This window comes from Hylobates moloch, unplaced genomic scaffold, assembly GCF_009828535.3.
Source record: "Hylobates moloch isolate HMO894 unplaced genomic scaffold, HMol_V3 SCAFFOLD_10, whole genome shotgun sequence".
Lineage (NCBI taxonomy): Eukaryota > Metazoa > Chordata > Mammalia > Primates > Hylobatidae > Hylobates > Hylobates moloch.
The window spans coordinates 59219499-59241619 of NW_026652285.1; the positions used below are offsets into that span (position 1 = coordinate 59219499).

Below are 22121 nucleotides of genomic sequence, written 5' to 3' on the forward strand. Positions count from 1 at the left end.
TATACCTAGGGAGCATTTGGAAATTTGGGGAGATTTTTTTTTTGAGATAGAGTTTTGCTCTTGTCGCCAAGGCTGGAGTGCAATGGCATGACCTCGGCTCACGGCAACCTCCGCCTCACAGGTTCAAGCGATTTTCCTGCCTCAGCCTCCAGAGTAGCTGGAATCACAGGCACCCACCACCATGCCTGGCTAATTTTTGTATTTTTAGTAGAGACGGGGTTTCACCATGTTGATCAGGCTGGTCTCAAACTTCTGACCTCAGGTGATCCACCTGCCTCTGCCTCCCAAAGTGCTGGGATTACAGGTGTGAGCCACTGTGCCCTACTGACTTTTGTGTTTTAACAATGATTTGTGGGCATGAGGGTGAGGGAATGTCTCCTATTGACCTTTTTTCTTTTTTTTTTCTTTTTATGAGACAGAGTCTTGTTTCATCGCCCAGGCTGGAGTGCAGTGGTGTGATCTCAGCTCGCTACAACCTCCACCTCCCAGGTTCAAGCAATTCTCCTGCTTCAGCCTCCCAAGTAGCTGGGACTACAGGCGCACACCACCATGCCACCATGCCTGGCTAATTTTTAAAAAATATTTTCATATTTATTTTTATTTATTGTTTTTTTTTGAGACAGAGTCTCACTCTGTCGCCCAGGCTGGAGTGCAATGGTGCACTGGTGCGATCTCGGCTCACTGCAACCTCCGCCTCCCAGGTTCAAGTGATTCTCCTGCCTCAGCCTCCCTAGTAGCTGGGATTACAGGCATGTGCCACCACACCTGGCTAATTTTTGTATTTTTAGGAGAGACAGGGTTGGTTTCACAGTGTTGGCCAGGCTGGTCTTGAACTCCTGACCTCAGGTGATCCACCCACCTTGGCCTACCAAAGTGCTGGGATTACAGGCGTGAGCCACTGCGCCCAGCCTGCCATTGATTTAGTTCAGTGTCCTGCACAATAACAACAACAAAAAATGCTTCTGTCTCTCCATATGAGTAGCACACCTATTGAGAAACACCAGATTCAAGAGAGAATCTAATGTTTTAGTGAGTAGTAAAAGGATATTCAACTGGATCTGGGGAAGATCTGTTTTCTTTTTAGGGTTCTGCTCTTTAGGACATAAAGCCAAGACAGAGAGCTTTTGTTTGTATACCGTTTTAGGATTAGGCTCAGCTGTCTCATCACCACAAGAAGCCAAAAATGGCCGGGCGTGGTGGCTCACGCTTGTAATCCCAGCACTTTGGGAGGCCGAGGCGGGCGGATCATGAGGTCAGGAGATCGAGACCACGGTGAAACCCCGTCTCTACTAAAAACACAAAAAATTAGCCGGGCGTGGTGGCGGGCGCCTGTAGTCCCAGCTACTCGGAGAGGCTGAGGCAGGAGAATGGCATGAACCCGGGAAGCGGAGCTTGCAGTGAGCAGAGATTGCGCCACTGCACTCCAGTCAGGGTGACAGAGCGAGACTCCGTCTCAAAAAAAAAAAAAAAAAAAAAAAAAGAAGCCAAAAATGATAGTGACTTAAGCCTGCAAAGTTTTATCTTCTCACAGAGTAAGTCTTTAGTGGGCAATCTTGGGGTGAAAGGGCAGGTTTGAAAGTCAACAGGGACTCAGGTTCCACTGCTCCATGGCTCCAGATATGGCCCTCATCCTTTTAATCCAAGATGGCTGGGGAGGCTGAAGCTGTCACTTCCATATTCCATTCCGCAGAAAGGAAAAAGAGCTTCTTCCCTTCCTTTAAGGCCACCTCTCAGAAGTTGCATATGACATTTCTGATTACTTTCCTTCTCCAGAACTTAGTCACATGTCCACATCTAGCTGCAAGGCATCTGGGAAATAGAGTTTCATATTGTGGGAAGCAATGTGAGCAAATAAAAACTTTTCCTAAATAAGAAAGGAAGAAGAGATGTTTTGTGACAGCTACCAGTCTCTGCCATTCCTAGTGAGGCAGGTTAATGGCAAGTGAAGCCCTAGTATCTTTTTTTTTTTTTTTTTGAGACGGAGTTCAGCTCTTGTTGCCCAGGCTGGTGTGCAATGGTGCAATCTCGGCTCAGTGCAACCTTTGCCTCCCAGGTTCAAGTGATTCTCCTGCCTCAGCCTTGTGAGTAGCTGGGATTACAGGCACCCACCACCATGCCCGGCTAATTTTTTTTTGTATTTTTAGTAGAAATGGGGTTTTACCATGTTGGCCAGGCTGGTCTCGAACTCCTGACCTCAGGTGATCCACCCACCCCAGCCTTCCAAGGTGCTGGAATGACAGGTGTGAGCCACCACACCTGGCCCCTAGTATCTTAGTAAAGCTGGAGTTTCAATGGTTCAGACTTAACTAAGGAGGGCAAGGGGAAAGCTGTGACTTGCTTTGGCCCCAAAACTCTTGGACACTCCTTCCATTGAGACTGGAGTCTGTGTCTCTTCCCCATGAATCTGGGTGGGGGCTTATGACTACTCCAATAGATGGACTACAGCAGATCTGAGGCTGAGGCTGGGTCATGAATCTGGGTGAGGGCTTATGACTACTCCAACAGATGAACTACAGCAGATCTGAGGCCGAGGCTGGGTCATAAAAGGTAGCACAGCTTCCTCCTGGCTATCTCTTGGGAGGTTCCTGTTGCTGTGAGGAGACACCATGCTGTAAGGGAGCCCAGGCTACATGCAGAGGCCATGTGTAGGTGTCTGTCCACCAACCTCAACTGTGGTCTCAGCCAGCAGCTAGCATCACCTGCCAGACACGGAGACCTGTCAGCTCTGGAGTCACCACCCCCTGCCACTGAGTTTTCCATCTGACTGCAACTGCAGGAGATACCCTGAGCCAGAAGGGCCTGCTGCGCTTGTCAGCACTCAGAACCAGAGGGAGAATAAGAAAATGATTGTTGTCTGAAGCCACTGGATATTGTGATGGTTTGTTATGCAGCAATGGATAACCAGAGCAGCCAGCAGGGCATTGATACTTTGGTAATTAGTTTTCGAGCACATTCCTGAGGGCAGTGAGTGGAAATCAGTCAGAAGGAGAGACGTCAGGGACACAGTGAATCAGGGGCCAAGGGGGAGGGTGGAGATTGTTGGGGGAAGGACGAGGTTGCATGGAAAGAGATGTAGCTACTTTCTTTGCCAAAGGCATCTTCCACCACCCACGTTGTTTTTCACATCGAACTTCTAAAAGAAACCACGAAATGAGAACAAAAAAAATAGGGGGAATCAGGAAGCCAAAGCAAAGTGGGAAAAAAAAGTTGTGTTAGGCCAGGCGCAGTGGCTCACGCCTGTAATCCCAGCATTTTGGGAGGCTGAGGCAGGCAGATCACCTGAGGTCAGGAGTTCGAGACCAGGCTGACCAACATGGAGAAACCCTGTCTCTACTAAAAATACAAAATTAGCCGGGCTTGGTGGCGCATGCCTGTAATCCCAGCTAGTTGGGAGGCTGAGGCAGGAGAATCGCTTGAACCCAGGAGGCAGAGGTTGCAGTGAGCCGAGACCGCGCCATTGCACTCCAGCCTGGGCAACAAGAGCGAAACTTCATGTCAAAAAAAAAAAGTTGTGTTCGATGTGTCAAGGGTTTATGACTGGAAATAGAGAAAGGCAAGCATCCAAAAGTCTAAATGATATGCACTCCTGTCTTCCATTTTCATTCTAGGCAAAATCATAAATGAGGAAACTCTGGTCTTTACATTTGGGCGCCTCTACTTTTCGTTTTCCCCATCTACCACCTCAGCCTTCCAGAGACTCAGTTTCTGCCTTTGGAGGCATAGACACCACCATCACCAACCACCACCGCCACCACCACCACCACCATGGGTTTGTTAGCTAATGATTATGCAGCATTGATCTGTAAGCCTGAACATGCAAAGCCCTGACTTCAGTTATTTAGACACCCAGTTCTGGGTGTTTACAGTGGTGCAGGATGAGAGACAGCGACTTGCATGTATACAGAGAATGCTGCTGCTTTCTTTTATATAATAGAGCTCATCTACCTCTTGAGCTTCCGTGAGAAATGGTGTGGAGTTGGGAAGAGAACCATAAAGTAGCCAGTTAATGCTGACTTCAGTCTCTTTCGGACAAATGCTCAGTTTTTCTGATTTCTTCCTTGTTCCTCTGCTCTTTCTAGGAGAGTCTAGTGGAGACTAAAGTGATACTGTATTGGAGGGAAGAATTTAACCTTGGATTCACCAGGCTGCCGGAAGGATTTGTTCCTTCCTAACACGTTGCTTCCTTCCACTAAAGTGTCTTTGACTTCAGTCTTGAAAAGAGTTTTACCCTCCCATGTCACAGAATCCTAATGTTGCCACCGTAGATATCACCTCACCCAACACTTTCTTTAAAAATGTTTTTTATTATTATCTAATATGCTTTTTCATTGCAGCCAGCATTTCTGTTTTGTTTTGTTTTTTTTGTTTTGTTTTGTTTTGTTTTGTTTTTTGCCCCTGGCCTACCTTCCCAACCATGCAATGTAATAATCTAAACCAGATGATCTCAAGCTTTTAGTCTCAGGACCAACATTTTAAAGTAAACACACTTAAAAATTATCGATGAGCCCAAAGAGTTTTTGATCATGTGAATCTATCAATATTTTAGGAATTAAAACTGAGGCCAAGTGCGGTGGCTCATGCCTGTAATCCTAGCACTTTGGGAGGCCGAGGTGGGCAGATCACCTGAAGTTAAGAGTTCGAGACCAGCCTGGCCAACATGTTGAAACCCCATCTCTACTAAAAATACAAAAATTAGCTGGGCATGGTGGCGCACACCTGTAATCCCAGCTGCTCAGGAGGCTGGGGCAGGAGAATCGCTTGAACCCAGGAGGAAGAGATTGCAGTGAGCCAATATTGCACCACTGCACTCCAGCCTGAGTGACAGAGCGAGACACTGTCTCAAAAACAAAACAAAGCAAAAAAAAAAAAAAAAAAAAAAAAACTGAGAAAAATTTAAAATATTAATTTATTTAAAAGCGATACATCCATTACATGTTAACATAAATAATGTAATGCAACCCACAATGTGTGCAGGGATCATCTAGCACTCTTTGCATTACCCTGCCAGAAATGGGGCTCAGAGAACGAGCACAAATGCTGATATTCTGGATCCTGCTGTTGCTATAGCAAACAGTCTTTTATGTCTGACCTAGGAGTCTTATGTCTGACCTAGGAGTCTCATGTCTTCTATCAGCATCCCTGAAACTGTCTCATGCTAATTTGTTACCCTTCCTAGTAGGGTAAAATCTCAGACGCTTCACAGTTCTTGATATAACACCTAACTGAAATTTAGCATTTCCTTCCATTTTAACGTGGGCAGCTGACCTTTTCCACAGTACTCATAACTTTGCAACCAACAAAAAACACAGGTATTTTCATAGTATTTTAGATTTGTGGCACATGTTTCAAAATAACACTTATGCATGTCAACAATTTGAAATAAAAAAACTTGATCTTAATAATGCATTAATAAAGAAGCACACATATTATGATATCACACATTTGTTTTTTAATATATTGGCAATTTGTCTTTTAATGACTGGTTTCCTTTTTATTTTTATGCATTTAAAATGAAGGGCCTATAGACTCCACCAGCCTGCACAAAGTAGCTTCAAATAAGTCCCTGATCTAGGCAGTCTGTGTGCATTGCATAAGGGTATGGATAGCACAGGGGAAAAACAGAAAGAAAAACAGGTTTGATTATTGGTCTTTGAATTTTAAAAGCCTCAGTGCCAGAGGTGTGAGGGGGAAATGGAGGGGTGCATGCAGTTAGGAAAAGATTTGGAAGAAATAGGAACACTTTAACACTGTTGGTGGGACAGTAAACTAGTCTAACCATTGTGAGAGACAGTGTGGCAATTCCTCAAGGATCTAGAACTAGAAATACCATTTGATCCAGCCATCCCTTTACTGGGTATATACCCAAAGGATTATAAATCATGCTGCTATAAAGACACATGCACATGTATGTTTATTGCAGCACTATTCACAATAGCAAAGACTTGGAACCAACCCAAATGTCCATCAATGATAGACTGGATTAAGAAAATGTGGCACATATATACGATGGAATACTATGCAGCCATAAAAAATGATGACTTCATGTCCTTTGTAGGGATATGGATAAAGCTGGAAACCATCATTCTCAGCAAACTATCACAAGGACACAAAACCAAACACTGCATGTTCTCACTCATAGGTGGGAATTGAACAATGAGAACACTTGGACACAGGAAGGGGAACATCACACTCTGGGGCCTGTCGTAGGGTGGGGGGAGGGGGGAGGGATAGCATTAGGAGATATACCTAATGTAAATGACGAGTTAATGGGTGCAGCAAACCAACATGGCACATGTATACATATGTAACAAACCTGCACCTTGTGCACATGCACCCTAAAACTTAAAGTATATTAAAAAAAAAGATTTGGAAGAAATGCCTTGAAAGAACTCTAATCAAGACCAGCCAGCTGGAAAATTGAGACCACTCCCATTCCCCTACAAAGCATTAGCTGGGCTTGGTGGCACCGCACCTATAGTCTCAGCTGCTCAAGAGACTGCGGTGGGAAGATCTCTTGAGCCCAGAGTTGGAGGCTGCAGTGACTCTAGCAAGGATTCCCTGGGTTAGGGAGAAGACCGGACACAGGCCTTGTCAAGGCCTCTTTAGGGCCTGCAGCCCACCTGGTCACCATCTGAGTGGCCCCTGTGCTCACCAAAACCACAGAACCTCTATTTTCCCTCTCAGTATGGGTCACTTCCCTCTGCAGCCAAAAGGCCCCGTGCACTGTGAGGGAGGATCGTGCCAGTATCAGCCACAAAATTGTGTTTGGTCCCAAACAGCTCACTTCTGCCCTCTTTCCACAACCCCAGATGTGAGTGTCCTGAGGTGCAGGGTGGCTCCAAGTCCTTAGAAGGGTGATGATTGCCGAATAGAGGGTCCCCCCACCTGTACACTGAGTCACTGCTATTTTGTGTGGGATTAGACAGAACCATCTCTAGATTTTCCTCTGCAATGAAAGAAAAACTCACTCCTGTCACACATAGGAGAGGAAAGTGGTCTGGAGGCATGCAGTAATTTGATCAAGGGATACCATTTTCTATTTTTAATATCTATGAGCTCAGAAAGAGTTGCTCCTTTAGTGGCCTGAGGCGGCTGCCATCTGAGTCGTGGTGTGTGGGGGCTGCGCTGCCAGCCCCATGCTGCAGATTTCAGCGGCGTGCTCTCGTTGCTATGGTAATGAGCCGGGGAAGATTTTCAGGCTAGCCAGGAAGAGCAGCCTTCTTACAAGAAAGGATCCATCAGGGCTGCAGTTTGAAATTTGGAAACAGTTGGAGAAGAGGGACATGGAGTTTGAATTAAGGATGGAAAGAACACAAGAGTGGAGCCAGCCTAACCCGTGGAGGAGCTGGGGGGAGCAGAGGGGACATCTTTGGGAGGCTGGGCCTGGTGGATCCTACCCTCACTGCCTTCCTGAAGAATGTCTGATGTTGCATCATTAATGTTTTATCTCTTTGAGTGTTTATGTAGTCCTCTCCCTAATATAGATATGTGTATTTGTAAGCAAACCTCTAGAGATAGAAAAAATATTAAGGTACTAATACTTTTTTTTTGGAGATGGAGTCTTGCTCTGTCGCCTAGGGTGAAGTGCAGTGCTGCGATCTTAGCTCACTGCAACCTCCACCTCCTGGGTTTGAGCGATTCTCCTGCCTCAGCCTCCCGAGTAGCTAGGATCACAGGTGCACGCCACCACGCCCAGCTAATTTTTGTATCTTTAGTAGAGACGGGGTTCACCATGTTGGCCAGGCTGGTCTTAAACTGCTGGCCTCAACTGATGCACCTGCCTCGGCCTCCCAAAGTGCTGGGATTACAGGCGTGAGCCACAAGGTACCAATACTTTTGATAATTAAAAAAAAAAAAAATTAAAGACCCTTTTTTTCCTCCATCAAAGTAGAGCATTGTTCACATATGGACAGCACGGCTGGCAAGGGGCCAAGGGAATTATGTGGGGTGAAGAAGGAAGAGGAGGGAGGGATGAGGGGAGGTGGGAGGGGGCTGATGAAGATTGACTGCTGCCAGGCAGAGTCCCAAGACCATCTCTGTCCCTTTGAGGCCGTTCTCAGATGAGAAAACTCAAAAGGCAAGACCTTCAGTGATTGAGACCTCCCAAAGCACAGCTCCTGAAATGAGCATTTCCAAGGCCCCAGGTTAACATGATTCACTTCTCCTGCAGGTTAGGAACGGCCTGTTTTCTTTCAAGCCTGTCCTCATGCTTGAAGACATCAACACAGCTCAAATTAGGTATTTCTCCTGAAGATTCCTATCCACCAAGACCTCAAATTATGAAATCGGGCCCTAGTTAAATGACGCGACTGTAATTCTAAGAGGCCATTGTAGCAGCGAAACAGCAAAAGAACTAACAGAACTCACTCCATTTTTGTTTAAGGGGCCTTTACCCATTCTTGCATGTAGGCTAGGATAATTTCAGAGCACTGAGATAATATGTAAAAATAGCAATTGCAGGGCAGGTGCAGTGGCTCACGCCTGCAATCCTAGCATTCTGGGAGGCTGAGGCAGGTGGATTGCCTGAGGTCAGGAGTTCAAGACCGGCCTGGGCAAGACAGTAAAACCCCGTCTCTACTAAAATACAAAAAATTAGGCTGGGCACGGTGGCTCACACCTGTAATCCCAGCACTTTGGGAGGCCGAAGCGGGTGGATCATGAGGTCAGGAGATTAAGACCATCCTGGCTAACAAGGTGAAACCGCGTCTCTACTAAAAATACAAAAAATTAGCCAGGCGTGGTGGCACGCGCCTGTAGTCCCAGCTACTCAGCAGGCTAAGGCAGGAGAATGGCGTGAACCCTGGAGGCGGAGCTTGCAGTGAGCCGAGACCGCTCCACTGCACTCCAGCCTGGGTGACAGAGCAAGACTCTGTCTCAAAAAAAAAAAAAAAAAATTAGCTGGACATGGCAGCGTGCACCTGTAATCACAGCTACTCGAGTGGCTGAGGCAGGAGAATCGCTTGAACCCTCAGGAGGCAGAGGTTGCAGTGAGATGAGATAGTACCAGTGCACTCCAGCCTGGGCAACAGAGCAAGACTCCGTGTCGGAAAAGAAAGAAAGAAAGAAAGAAAGAGAGAAAGAGAGAAAGAGAAAGAAAGAGGGTGGGGGGAGAGAGGGAGGGAGGGAGGGAGGGAGGCAGGGAGGGAGGGAAGGAAAATAGATAAATGTATTTGTAGAAATCATTTAGAAAAGTGGGAATTTGAAGCCTATTCCACAGGTTCCTTGTTTATCCCAAGAGTTTGGTTTTAAGCAGCCTTACCATTTTTACAATTTGCATTATTATCATTTAGAGATGAGTAATCATTGAAATGTTGTTTTCCAACTAGTTAAGGAAATCTTGTAATTCTTTATCTGGATTAGCTATAGTGATAACCCATGAAGCCAAAAACAAAAAGGCAAGAAAGAAACAGACAAGGAAAAAAGAAAAAACAAGGTGGAAATCAAGGTTCATATCCCCATAATCCCTTTCTTAATCATCAATGACAAAATAAGTTAAAAAAAAATTAGACAAGGACGTCTATCAATGGCAGCAGTGGCGTCTCTTCTGTCCCTCTCTAGTTCTCAGCCCAGTGCCTGTGTAGTTTGCTGTCACATCCTGGAAGGGTTGGATAAATGATGAAAGCATAGCCACGTCTACATCCAGGGGCACTGCACGTAATAAGAAACTAAAGGCTTAAACTGAAGGAATGAAGATCTAACTTGGAATTTGGGGCATCCTGAGGGAAGAAGTGTGGAGGTAAGAGCCGAGTGATGAGTAGAAACCTACAGACTAGGTGGTTCTATCCAGATTAAGAGGAGACCACAGGCCTCCTGCGTAGACCCCTCTGAGTGGGCTTCCTGTTTTACAATGTACCCAAGATTTTCTTTATATTCAGGTACAGTGAGACCAACAGTTCAGGAGATGACTGCTATTGAAAGACAGTTTGTGACTCTTGGTTCTTGCAGAAGGGGGCAGGCCAGGCACTGCAGGGCCTCATGGAAAACAGCAGGATTGGTCAGGAGACAGAGGGAGCAAGGGGAAAACCTGGGTAATTGTCTTTAGCATGCTTTCCACAGAAAAGTCAATGCAAGGCATGGTAAGCAGATTTAGGATTGTCTAGGTTGAGTACAGTGAGCTCTGGGGCCCAGGAGTTGTCCCTGGTTGCCTGGCACCTGGCTCTGGAGTGATTAGGGCAGGTGGATAGTGACCTAGAGTGTGAGAGCCAGATAGAGAAGGTTGTGGGGGGTCGGTGGATAACTGGCTTTGGATTGGTTTGCATATGAAAGGCACACTTTCATATGCAATACACACTTTCAATATGCAGTACACACTTTCATACGCGGTGGCTCACGCCTGTAATCCCAGCACTTTGGGAGGCCGAGGCGGGCGGATCACGAGGTCAGGAGATCGAGACCATCCTGGCTAACACGATGAAACCCTGTCTCTACTAAAAATACAAAAAATTAGCTGGGTGTGGTGGCATGCACCTGTAGTCCCAGCTACTCAGGAGGCTGAGGCAGGAGAATCGCTTGAATCTGGAAGGCTGAGGTTGCAGTGAGCCGAGATCGCGCCACTGCACTCCAGCCTGGGTGATAGAGCAAGACTCTGTCTCAAAAAAAAAAAGAAGAAGAAGAAAGGCACACTCAGATGAAAGGCACACTCAGATCAAAAGGGAGTTATGTGCTATCTCTAGCAATCCAATCCTGAGAGGGTTAGACTCTACCTAGTCAGTGAGGCCCCCAAATGCCAGAGCATCACAAGTACAGAAAATAAGGCTGGGCGCAGTGGCTCATGCTTGTAATCCCAGCATTTTGGGAGGCCAAGGCAGGAGGAATGCTTGAACCCAGGAGTTGGAGACCAGCCTGGGCAACATGGCAAAACCCTAGCTCTACAAAAAATACAAAAATGTGCCTGTAGCCCTGCTACTCAGGAGGCTGAGGTGGGAGGGTCGCTTGAGCCCAGGGAAGTTGAGGCTGCAGTGAACCATGTCACTGGACTCCAGCCTGGGCGACAGAGTGAGACCTTGTCTCAAAAACAAAAAACAAAGAAAAAAAAAAAGAATACAGAGATTGAGAAGAAATGGTTAATAAACACACCAGCAGTCACTGTGTGCTCTGTGTTGTCCTGTGTGCCTCCTAAGCACATGCTGTTGAAATCTCCCAGCTCATTTCCTTCGACAATTTCAATAGTGCCTGTACCTCTTGTAGATTTTGAGCTAAGATTAGGTTCGTAGTCATCCAATTTGAGAATAACATCTTCGGTGGGAAATTTGAAACGATGCTCTGGAAACCAAAAAATTCTACTTATCAAAATTTAAATCATACAATATGAAGTCTAGCCTGGGAACTAAAGCTTACTTTGTGACTTATTCTTTTTGTTTATAAAACATAACCAAGAACAGTTTTCATTTTCAATGCAATGTTGCATTTTTAAAAATGACAGATCATGTTCTTAGAATTAAAAGGTCACTTAATCATGCTTCATCTTTTTTTTGTTTCTTTGGACAGAGTCACTCTGTCACCCAGGCTGGAGTGCAGTGGTGCGATCTCGGTTCACTGTAACCTTTGCCTCCCGGGTTCAAGCGATTCTCCTACCTCAGCCTCCCGAGTAGCTGGGATTATAGGTGCACACCACCATGCCTGGCTAATTTTTTGTATTTTTAGTAGAGACAGCATTTCGCCATGTTGACCAGGCTGGTCTTGAACTCCTGACCTCAGGTGATCTGCCGACCTCGTCCTCCCAAAGTGCTGGGATTACAGGCGTGACCACCATGCCCAGCCCATGCTTTATCTTTTAATAAAGCATTTATTAATATGTACTTCCATTAGTTTGCTAGAGCTGCCATAACAAAGTACTACAGACTGGGTGGCTTAAACAACAGAAATTTATTTTACCAGAGTTCTGGAGGCTGGAAGTCTACGATAAAGGTGTCAGCAGGGTTGGTTTATCCTGAGGCCTCTCCTTGGCTTGGAGATGGCTGTCTTCTCCCTGTGTGTCCACATGCTTTCCGTCTGTGCATGTCTGTGCCCAAATTTCCCCGGCTTATATCATATTTGATAAGCGCCCGCTCATATGACCTCATTTTACCGTAACCACCTCTTTAAAATCCCCACCTCCAAATACATTCACATTCTGAGGTACAGGGGGTAAGGACTTCAACATATAAATTTTGAAGAGACACAAGTCGGTCCATGATATAATATTTACATAAAATATAGGATGTTGGGCTGGGCGTGGTGGCTCACGCCTGTAATCTAACACTTTCGGAGGCCGAGGCAGGTGGATCACCTGAGGTCTGGAGTTTGAGACCAGCCTGGTCGACACGGTGAAACCCCATCTCTACTAAAAATACAAAAAATTAGCCAGGTGTGGTAGAGGACACCTGTAATCCTAGCTTCTCAGGAGCCACTCCAGCCTGGGCAACAAGAGTGAAACTCTGTCTCAAAAATAATAATATAGGGTGTTCGTTACTGCAAGCACCTTTCTAAAAGTGGTTATGACAGCACAGAATTAAATAGACATAATTTCTTCACTACATGGAGTTACTACCTCTGTTCCTATTTAAAAAAAAAAAAGCAAAGTTTCCAAACTAACACAAACTTTGAGACTTTGAAGTCTAATAAATACGAATACAATAACCTATGACAATAGCCAATGATTTCTAGTGATTACCACGCCTTATACATTGTGCTAAATTCTTATTTAATCCCTGTCATAACAACTCTATGATATAGATAAAATTATTATTCCTGTTCTGTGAATGAGTAAAGGCTTGGAAGTTAAGTGACCTGCTCCAAATCATAAGAAGGGTAGAGGCGGTGTTGAAAACCAGGCGTCAGGCTCCAGAACCCAGACTAGTGACTGTTATGCTACACTGGACATTGTTCATATTCTGATGAGGCTAGAAATTTATGGACACCAGCAGGAGCCTTTTGTATTGAAGCCTGCTGGTGTCTAGAAAACAGGGATTCGGGTCAGGCTATGCTTTTTAATGCAAGGCAGAGTCACCATTCAGTAGCTTGGCATTGACACAGTGCCCCACAGGGCTAAATAAACTGGTAACCTACAGAAAGCTTGAGCTTGTCTTGCAGGAGGGCAGATAAAGAAACAGTTTGCTATAATCCCATCTGCTTACAAAGCTGGCTGAAGCAGTCTGGAACCAATATGTCTGACTGGAGTCTGCACAGCATAGACTTGGAGGCCAGATGAGTGACCTTTTTATTTTTTTTGAGACAGGGTCTCACTGTATCACCCAGGCTGGAGTGCAGTGGCATGATCTCAGCTCACTGCAACCTCTGCCTCCCAAGTTCAAGCGATCCTTTTGCCTCAGCCTCCCACGTAGCTGGGATTACAGGCATGTGCCACCATGCCTGGCTAATTTTTGTACTTTTTTTTAATAGAGATGGGGTTTCACTATGTTGGCCAGGCTGGCCTCAAACTCCTGACCTCAAGTGACCCTCTCACCTCCACCTCCCAGGGTGCTGGGATTACAGGCATCGAGCCACCATGCCCGGCTGATGAATGACCTTTTGATGTCACAACCAGTTCCCTCCAAATTTGCACATGCGACCCATGAAGAAGCTTGAAGAGGCAACTGCACATACCCAGGGACTTTCCAAACTCTGCTTCCTTTCAGCCAGTCATTGTCCAGCTCCAAAATTCCACCTGCAAGATCTTTCCCTTAAATCTAAGACTGTAAGTCTTGTATGGGGGACAGATTTGAGCCTGACTCTCGTCTCCTTGCTTGGCTGCCTGGCAATAATCCTTTCTCCCAACAAACATCTGGTACTTTGGTGTTTGGATTTCTGTTGCATGGGCAAATGAACCCATTTCTATCCGGTGACAGTATTCTTTTCATGTCTGCCAAAAGGTGGTGTTTTCATGAGGTAGGAAAGAAACGTTTTGCTAGATCCATCTCTTACCTTGAATGTAAAACTTAGATATGATGAAATGCACAGTCATTCATTAGATTTTGACAAATGCATTTGCCTTGTAACCACAAAAGCCTACCAAGACATAGAATATTACCATCACCCTAGAAAATTGCCTCATGCAACCTTTCCAGTCAATCCCCACCTAGCCCAGAAAAGCAACAACAGTTCTGATTTTTTTCACCGTTGGTTTTAAATTTTACAAATTTATTTGCATTTATGTTAAGTTCTCCAGGAGCCTTTATGTCACTTGTTATATCACTATCAAACTCCTTCAAAGTGCTGTGGATGCTTAGGATCAAGGGAGAAGAACGGGGAGGGAAATTTGCATTTTAAAGTCTTTTTTTTTTTTTTAAGTCTATAGGGGCTGGTTATTCTGAGTATTAAACTAATTTTACACAGAATAAAAGAGTCACCCCCCAAGCAAATAATTAAAAAGAGTAGCCAACCAAGTCAGCTACAGTTAATTAACAGCAGTTTTCAAAAGACCACCAGACAGTGTAGACTCCAAGCAAGCAGAGAAGCAGGCAGTTTTTCCTCCCTTGGGACTGCCAGAGGGCTCCTGTGCATCAGGACTAGCCTCTTACTCCCTCGTGCCCTGCGGTGGTCATGACAGCCCCTATCAGGTAGGGGGGCAGGAGTCCTCATTTCTCATAAGGGAAAACTGGTTTAGGTGGCGTAAGTGGCAGCCTCCTGCTCACACAGCAAGTGATCCACACAGCAGCCTTTCTGTCTCTCTACGGCTGCTCTTTCAGACTAAGGTTTTAATGACTGATAGTAGCTTGCACCAGACATTCTCCTCTGGTAAATCCCAACACAGACGTGTGTCCAGGGAAAGTCCTGCCATTTACCTCTTGGAGTAGAGACCTGTCAACGTATACTTGCATTAAACGCTTTGAGATAGAGATGTACGAATTTGGATAAATTGCTCTTCTCTGGGAAGGGATCAAAAGCATCTGGCTCAACTGCAGAGGCACTTGCTTTGTAATAGACATTCTGCTTTTTAATCCTTCCCTTCAGCTGAATGGGTGAGGTCTTGACAGTGGGATTTCAAGGCAGCCCTTACGTAGACAGGCAGCTTTTAGACACTTTGACCTTGAATTCCCATCACATGGTAACGTTGCCTACCTTGCAGAACCTTAAAGAGAGCGCTAAAGAGCTGTTGCCTGGGGCGCCTGTTTAAATTGCTAGTGTTGGGGCCAATCTTTAGGAATACTGATTCCATGGGTAGAGTGATGCCTGTAAATCTGGATTTTAAATGAATATCCTAAGCTGTTGCTCTGTGCTTTAAGAAATTCTGGCCGGGCTCGGTGGCTCACGCCTGTAATCCCAGCACTTTAGGATAACAAGAAAAATGGAAACCTACAGAACAATATCCTTCATGAACATTGACACAAAAATTCTAATAAAATGTCGGCAAATTTAATTCAAAAATATATTAAAAAGATAATAAAACATAACCAAATAAGGTTTATCTTAGGAATCCTGAGATATATTAATATTATATTGCATATTATATTAATATTATATTAATATTATGCATAGTATGCATAACATACTATTAATAATGTCAATTATTACTAATTGACTAACCATATTAACTAACAAAAATAACAATAATAACAAAAGCCACATCAGGCTGGGAGCAGTGGCTCACACCTATAACTCTAGCACTTTGGGAGGCCAAGGCAAGAGGATTGCTTGAGCCCAGGAGGTCGGGATCAGCCTGAGCAACATAGTAAGCCCTCATCCCTACAAAAAAAATAAATAAAAATTAAAAATGAATCAGGTGTGGTGGTGCACAACTGTAGTACCAGCTGCTTGGGAGGATGAGATGGGAGGATTGCTTGAGCCTGGGGGATCGAGGCTGCAGTGAGCTGTGATTGCACCACTGCACTCCAGTCTGGGTGGCAAAGTGAGATCCTTCTCAAAAAAAGAAAAAAGAAAAAATTATATGATAATTGCAGTAAATGGAAATAGTTGACAAAATACAACATTCATGCCTGATAAAAACTCTCAGCAAATGAATAAGAGGGAATGTCTTCAACTCGATAAAGGGCATCTGCAAAAGTCCTATGTTGTTACTGTTGAAAGACTGAATAATTCCTGCTAACAGGAGGAAGAAGACAGGGATGTTTGCTCCCACCACTTTTATTTAACATTATGTGAGAGCTTCTTTCCAGGGCAATCAGGCAAGAAAAATAAATAAAAGACAACTAGACTGGAAAAGAACAAGTAAAACAATCTTTCTTTACACACATGAGCATTTGTCAGATCCTTCTATCAGAAAATTGGATTGGGTTTTCCATTAGAAATTGTATCAGAAAACCTGATTGACTCTGCAAAGAAATTACTAGAACCAGGAATTTGGCATTTTCTTAAACAGTTAAACATGTACCTACAGGAATTCCCAGCCATGCCAAGCCTAGATATTTAACCAAAAGAAAAGAAAAAATAAATCCATACAAAAATGTGTATACAGATGTTCATAGCAGCTTTATTTGTAATAGCCCAAAACAGAAAACCACCCAAATGCTCATCAATGGGCAAATGTATATTACAAAATTGTGATATATCCATATAATAAAATATTACTCAACATTAAAAAGAAAGGAACTATTGATATACACGAGATGGATGAATCTCAAAATAATTATTGGGTGATAAGCCAGACAAAAAAGAGCAAATATGATATAATTCCATTTATATAAATTCTAGGCCGGGCACGGTGGCTCATGCCTGTAATCCCAGTGTACTTTTCAGGGCGTAAGCGGGTAGATCACCTAAGGTCGGGAGTTGGAGACCAGCCTGGCCAACATTAGTGAAACCCTGTCTCTACTAAAAACACAAAAATTATCTGGGCATGGTGCCATGTGCTTGTAATCCCAGCTACTCAGGAGGCTGAGGCAGGAGAATCGCTTGAACCCAGGAGGTGGAGGTTGCAGTGAGCTGAGATTGCACCACTGCACTCCTGCCTGGGTGACAAAGTGAGACTCTGTCTCAAAAAAAAGAATTCTAGAAAATACCAACTAATCTGTATTGACAGAAAGCAAATCAGTGTCGGAGTGTTGGCTAGGGAATGAGGAATGAGTGGGAAAGGTCAAGAGGGAGGCATTGCCAAGGGGCCCAAGAAAACTTTGAGGGGGATGAAGATGTGTACTCTTTGAGATGATAGTTTTGCTGGTGTATACATATATCAAACTATATACTTTAAATATGCGCAGCTTATTGTCTGTCAGTTACACCCCCAAGAAAGTTTCTTTTAAAAAAAAAAGGCGGGGGGGTAGGGTGCAGTGGCTCAGGCCTGTAATCCCAGCACTCTGGAAGGCGGAGGCGGGTGGATCACCTGAGGTCAGGAGTTCGAGACTAGCCTGACCAATATGGTGAAACCCCATCACTACTAAAACTACAAAATTAGCTGGGCGTAGTGGCATGCGCCTGTAGTCTCAGCTACTCGGAAGGCTGAGACAGGAGAATTGGTCGAAATTGGGAGGCGGAGATTGCAGTGAGCCGAGATTGTATCACTGCACTCCAGCCTGGGCACCAGAGTGAGATTCAGTCTCAAAACAAAACAAACAAACAAACAAACAATCTGTTGCCAGTTTCCTAGGAATGCTCTGGGCTTATTCTCTGCATTTTCCCACCCTCCCCCTCTACTCCCTGTCCCCTCCTCCCCATCTCCTCTCCATAAAAGGGAACACATCATACAGGCTGTTCTGCTCCTTACTTTGTCAGTCTCTGGTGTGTTTTAGGCTTATTCCATATTAGCACACAGGCTCTGCCTCATTCTTTTTGATGGCTGTGTAGTTCTGACCTCAGTGCTCTAAAGCCATGCATTTAAGTGATTTGTCCTGTGCTTGTTCAGCTCTGAAGTTTGTCATTACACAGGCTTAACCCTGTATCAGTTGGGAGCCACTTTTCTGTTCCACCCTCTTATTGTTAATATGTGAGTCCAAGAGATTATGAGTTAATTGAGGGCAGGGATTCAAATATCCACAGCTGTATCTTCCACCAAAAAATAATGTTCTGCTCTGCAAATAGCGAATACAAAAAGCACAGCACAAAGTTTGCATCCAGCAGGCTTCAACCTAGCAGAATAAGCGAGAGGGACTCAGCACCAATCAGTTCCTTTTTGGTTAGTGAGACGGTGATGCCTTAGGGAAGAACCCTGCATACTTCGAAGGCTGCTCTAGGGTCTGTAATCACAGCCCTCTGCGTTTGGGTTCATTCACAAGGTATTTATCTTCTGGGATTTGCTCCACAACACCCTTCAGAAAGGGTTTTGAAGGTTGTGGAAAAATTGGTGTGTGCAGCCATCAACAGGGCAAGAAGCCCTGTGTGGTTATACAGGGCTGTTTTAAGAGTCAAGCCATGTTTGGGCTGGGGGTGGGGTGCACAGTCTTGTGTCAAGCATTTTCTGTAGCAGAGCTCAATCAGCGTCTACAAGGCAGGGCTGGGCCACTCCTGCCTCTGAGCCTGTCTTCCCTAATGGGTGCCTTTGTAACGAGCCAGCCTGTCCCCGGACCCAGGCAGAGCGACAGAACAGCTACTCATTCATGAAGAACACTGGCTGTCTCCATAACAACCACGGTTAACATGACTCTGTCGAACTACGGGCGTGGCCCTTGGGTCTCCTGGCCTGGCTACCAACATGCCTGTGGCTTCTCACTGGGCCCCGTGAGTGCTGGCAGGGCTGTGAAGCAGGTGTGATTCATGGGTCAGCTCCCTGCTGGGACTGTGACCCTGAACCTAACAAACCTAAGGGCAAGGCTGGGCCCAGCAGCTTTCTGAGTCTCTTCTGAAGTGGCTTTGAAGTCGATACTGTGTGTCTATGTAAGATCTAGCCTGAAGAAAGGTGCTTTTTTTCAGTTGCTGACTTATTTTATTGGTGGTAAGCTTTAGATATCATTTAGTTTTTACGTTTGCTTGTTTTGTTACAGATTAAGTAGCTGTCATAAGAAAAAGGACTGTTTAGTTACTATCTGGAGTCTCGTTCTGTCTGATACCACTAGGCACATGTTCAATTTAGAGATAAGAGCCTTGGAAGTTATAGATTGCAAACAGTTTTTTCCCTGAAAACAAAATTGATATATTTATATACATTGATAAATACATAGATAGACTGATAATCAGTATATGCATATTTGGCAATATGCCTCTCAATAATCATCACATTATTCATAATATTTATAAATTCATAAATATAAACGCACATTACAGCAACTTATTAACAATGTTCTATAAGCCAGAAAAGTGCCATGAATACAAAATAAATTATTATAGTTCCTGAACAGTACTTTTACCTGCTAAATATTTTGTGGCCTTCAACAACTCAGCCAGACAGTCAAAAGGAGAGCAGCTTAGCAGAAGATTTTGGTCTAGCTGAGGATTCAGATCACTGAAGAACTTAAGTTTAGGCTGTTAAACAAAATTATGGGAGCCCGTTATTTTGGACTGAACTCCTGTACTAGGCCCTAGCAGACCAGACCAAACCAAAATGGAATCATTCATGCTCAATACCTCATCATCAAATAGAAGCTTTAAGGAAGCAGACAGATCCAACACAGACTAGTTTTTCTTGAGAACAGGAGATTCCAGTCTATCTGTGTCAGTGCAATAAGGAAGTCCTCTGCTTTTTTACACAAAAAGTAATCTGATGTTAGCCAATCTGCCTTTAAAAATTTTTTTCCCCTATTTCCTTGTTCCCATCTTACAAAACCCACTGTTCTGCTGCCTTCCCGCAGGAACCCTCATGCTCTTTTGTAGAATGGAAGCTGCCCTGATTCGTGAATCGCAAATAAAAGCCAATTAGATCTATGTTTGTTGGAATTTTGTCTTTTGACAAGACCAACTGGACCTTCCCTTTCTTGGTTAAAATCTGCGAGACTCTTCTTCCTTGGTCACACTGGACGATTGGCTTGTTAGAGGTGCAGTCAGGGGAACCTGGGAGAGACTTGCCCTGCAAAGAAGACAAAGGCCACGGTGCCGATGGTGGTGGTGCAGGTATCCTGAGATGGCCAGAGCTCAAAGAAGTTCATATCAAGAGGTGACAAGCCACAATGAATTTACCGAATTTTTGTTTCTATGTTTATGGAAATTTATGTGTGCACTTACGCCGTGTTATGAACTGAATTGTGTCCTCCCAAAATGCGTATGTTGAAACCCTAACCTCTAAAGTGACAGCATTTGGAGGTAGGGCCTCTGAGGAAGTAATTAAGGTTAAAGAGGTTACAAGAGTGGGGCCCTGGTGATGAGATTTGTGCCCCTGTAAGAAGAGACACCAGCCCTCACTATCTCTCCCCGTCCCTCTCTCTTTCTGTCTGTCTTTCTGCTGTGTAAGGACACACAAAGAAGGCAGCCGCCTGCAAGCCAGGAGGAGAGCCCTCAGCAGGGACCAAAATGGCCAGTGCCTTGATTTCGGACTTCTGCCTCCAGGAGAGTAAGAAATAAATTTCTGTTTCTTAAGCCACCTAATCTGTGGTATTGTGTTATGGCCATCTTAGCTGACTCAGACACCCAGGATCACTTATTTAGTTGTTCATTAATTTATTGATTCATTGAAGAAATTCAACAATTCTCTATTGAGTGCTTTATGTACCAGGCACTGTTTTTGGAGGTCAGGATGCATCAGTGACAGAAAACAAAAAGATTCCTACATTGTAAGCTTACCTTTAGGGACAGTAAACAATCAAGATTAGAAGTAACTAAATACATGGTGATGACACTATACATTTTGTAATGTACCTTAACAGTACACAAATGTCTTTTACACCCATTATTGCATCTGACCTGGCAGACCCCGTGAGGTATGAGGAAATGAAGCCCAGTCTCCAGGTCACATGGCTGGTACCAATTATAGTAGTAGCTGGTAAGTATTTAGCTGCTTATTACGTGCTAGGAGCTGTTCCATGTATGTGTTAACTCATTTAATCCTAGCAACAATTCTAGAAGTTGTTTTCTATAATGAAGGCAAAGAGAAGTAATTTGCTCAAGGTCAGCTGGGGCGTGGTGGCTCACACCTGTAATCCCAGCACTTTGGGAGGCCAAGGTGGGTGGATCATGAGGTCAGGAGTTCAAGACCAGCCTGGCCAAGATGGTGAAACCCCGTCTCTACTAAAAATACAAAAATGAGCCAGGCGTGGTGGCAGGCACCTGTAATCCCAGCTACTTGGGAGGCTGAGGCAGGGAATTGCTTGAATCTGGGAGGCAGATGTTGCAGTGAGCCGAGATTGGGCCACTGCACTCCAGCCTGGGTGACAGAGGAAGACTCCATCTCGAAAAAAGAAAAAAAAAATTTGCTCAAGGTCAGACTATAGTAAGTGCTGAGCCAAGATCTGAACTAGTGAGCATGCATCCATCATGTGAAGCTCCTCCCTCTCTAGAGCCATCACTCAGTTAGTTGTTTGCCCTCCTGGTAGACTGTAAGCTCCTTGCAGGCAGGCCCCCAACTCTCTGCTTCACTGCTTTCTTGGGCACACAGCAAGATGTCCACAAAGTCTGAACACATAGGCAAACGTGCACAGTATCATCAAGGACATCTGCAACTTGTAAAATCTGTTTCCAGACTTTATAAATACTCTGTAGGTACTGAATGAATAGATGGATGGATGGATGGATGGATGATGGATGGATGAAATCTGGGTCCTTTTTTCCCACCACACCACCCACCTTCTTTAGATAGTTAACATCTATTTCCTGCCACAGTTCTCTGTCTAAGAATACAGATTTTGAGGGTGAGAGGGGGTAATATAACTAGCTTTGCATTATGCAAGAAGGGAGAGTCATCCTTTCCTTTAATATTTAAATAGTAACAATGCAGGCCTCATTCTTCAGAAAGCCCGGGATCACTTCTAAGGATCCTGGTGAGTCTGCGAATTTCTATACATTCATTGGTTGTTGTTTTCCACTTCTTGCTGTGGATGCGTGCTCTGGGTTTCTCCTGCCTCTGGCCACCCCTGGATCACTCTGATGCCTGCATGGCTGTAGCAGAGACTCTGAATGCAGGTTGTGTGCCTGATTTAGTTTCCTACGCTGCTATAATAAATTACCACATATTTAGTGGATTAGAACAACACAAATTTATTATCTTACAACTCTGTAGGTCAGAAGTCTGACATGGGTTTCACTGGGCTCAAATCGAGGTGTCAGCAAGGCTGTATTCCTTCTGAAGCCTCTAGGGAAGAATCTGGTTTTTTACCTCCTCCAGCTTC

At 44.6% G+C, this 22121-nt stretch overlaps 1 long non-coding RNA gene across 1 annotated transcript; it reads left to right on the forward strand.

The window, feature by feature from the left end:
- Positions 1-18583: 18583 nt before the first annotated feature.
- On the forward strand, positions 18584-20349 carry LOC131384359 (uncharacterized). The gene is made up of 3 exons (XR_009215136.1): positions 18584-18802; positions 19656-19957; positions 20252-20349. It is a non-coding gene; the product is annotated as an uncharacterized LOC131384359 (long non-coding RNA).
- The last annotated feature ends 1772 nt before the right edge of the window (positions 20350-22121 follow it).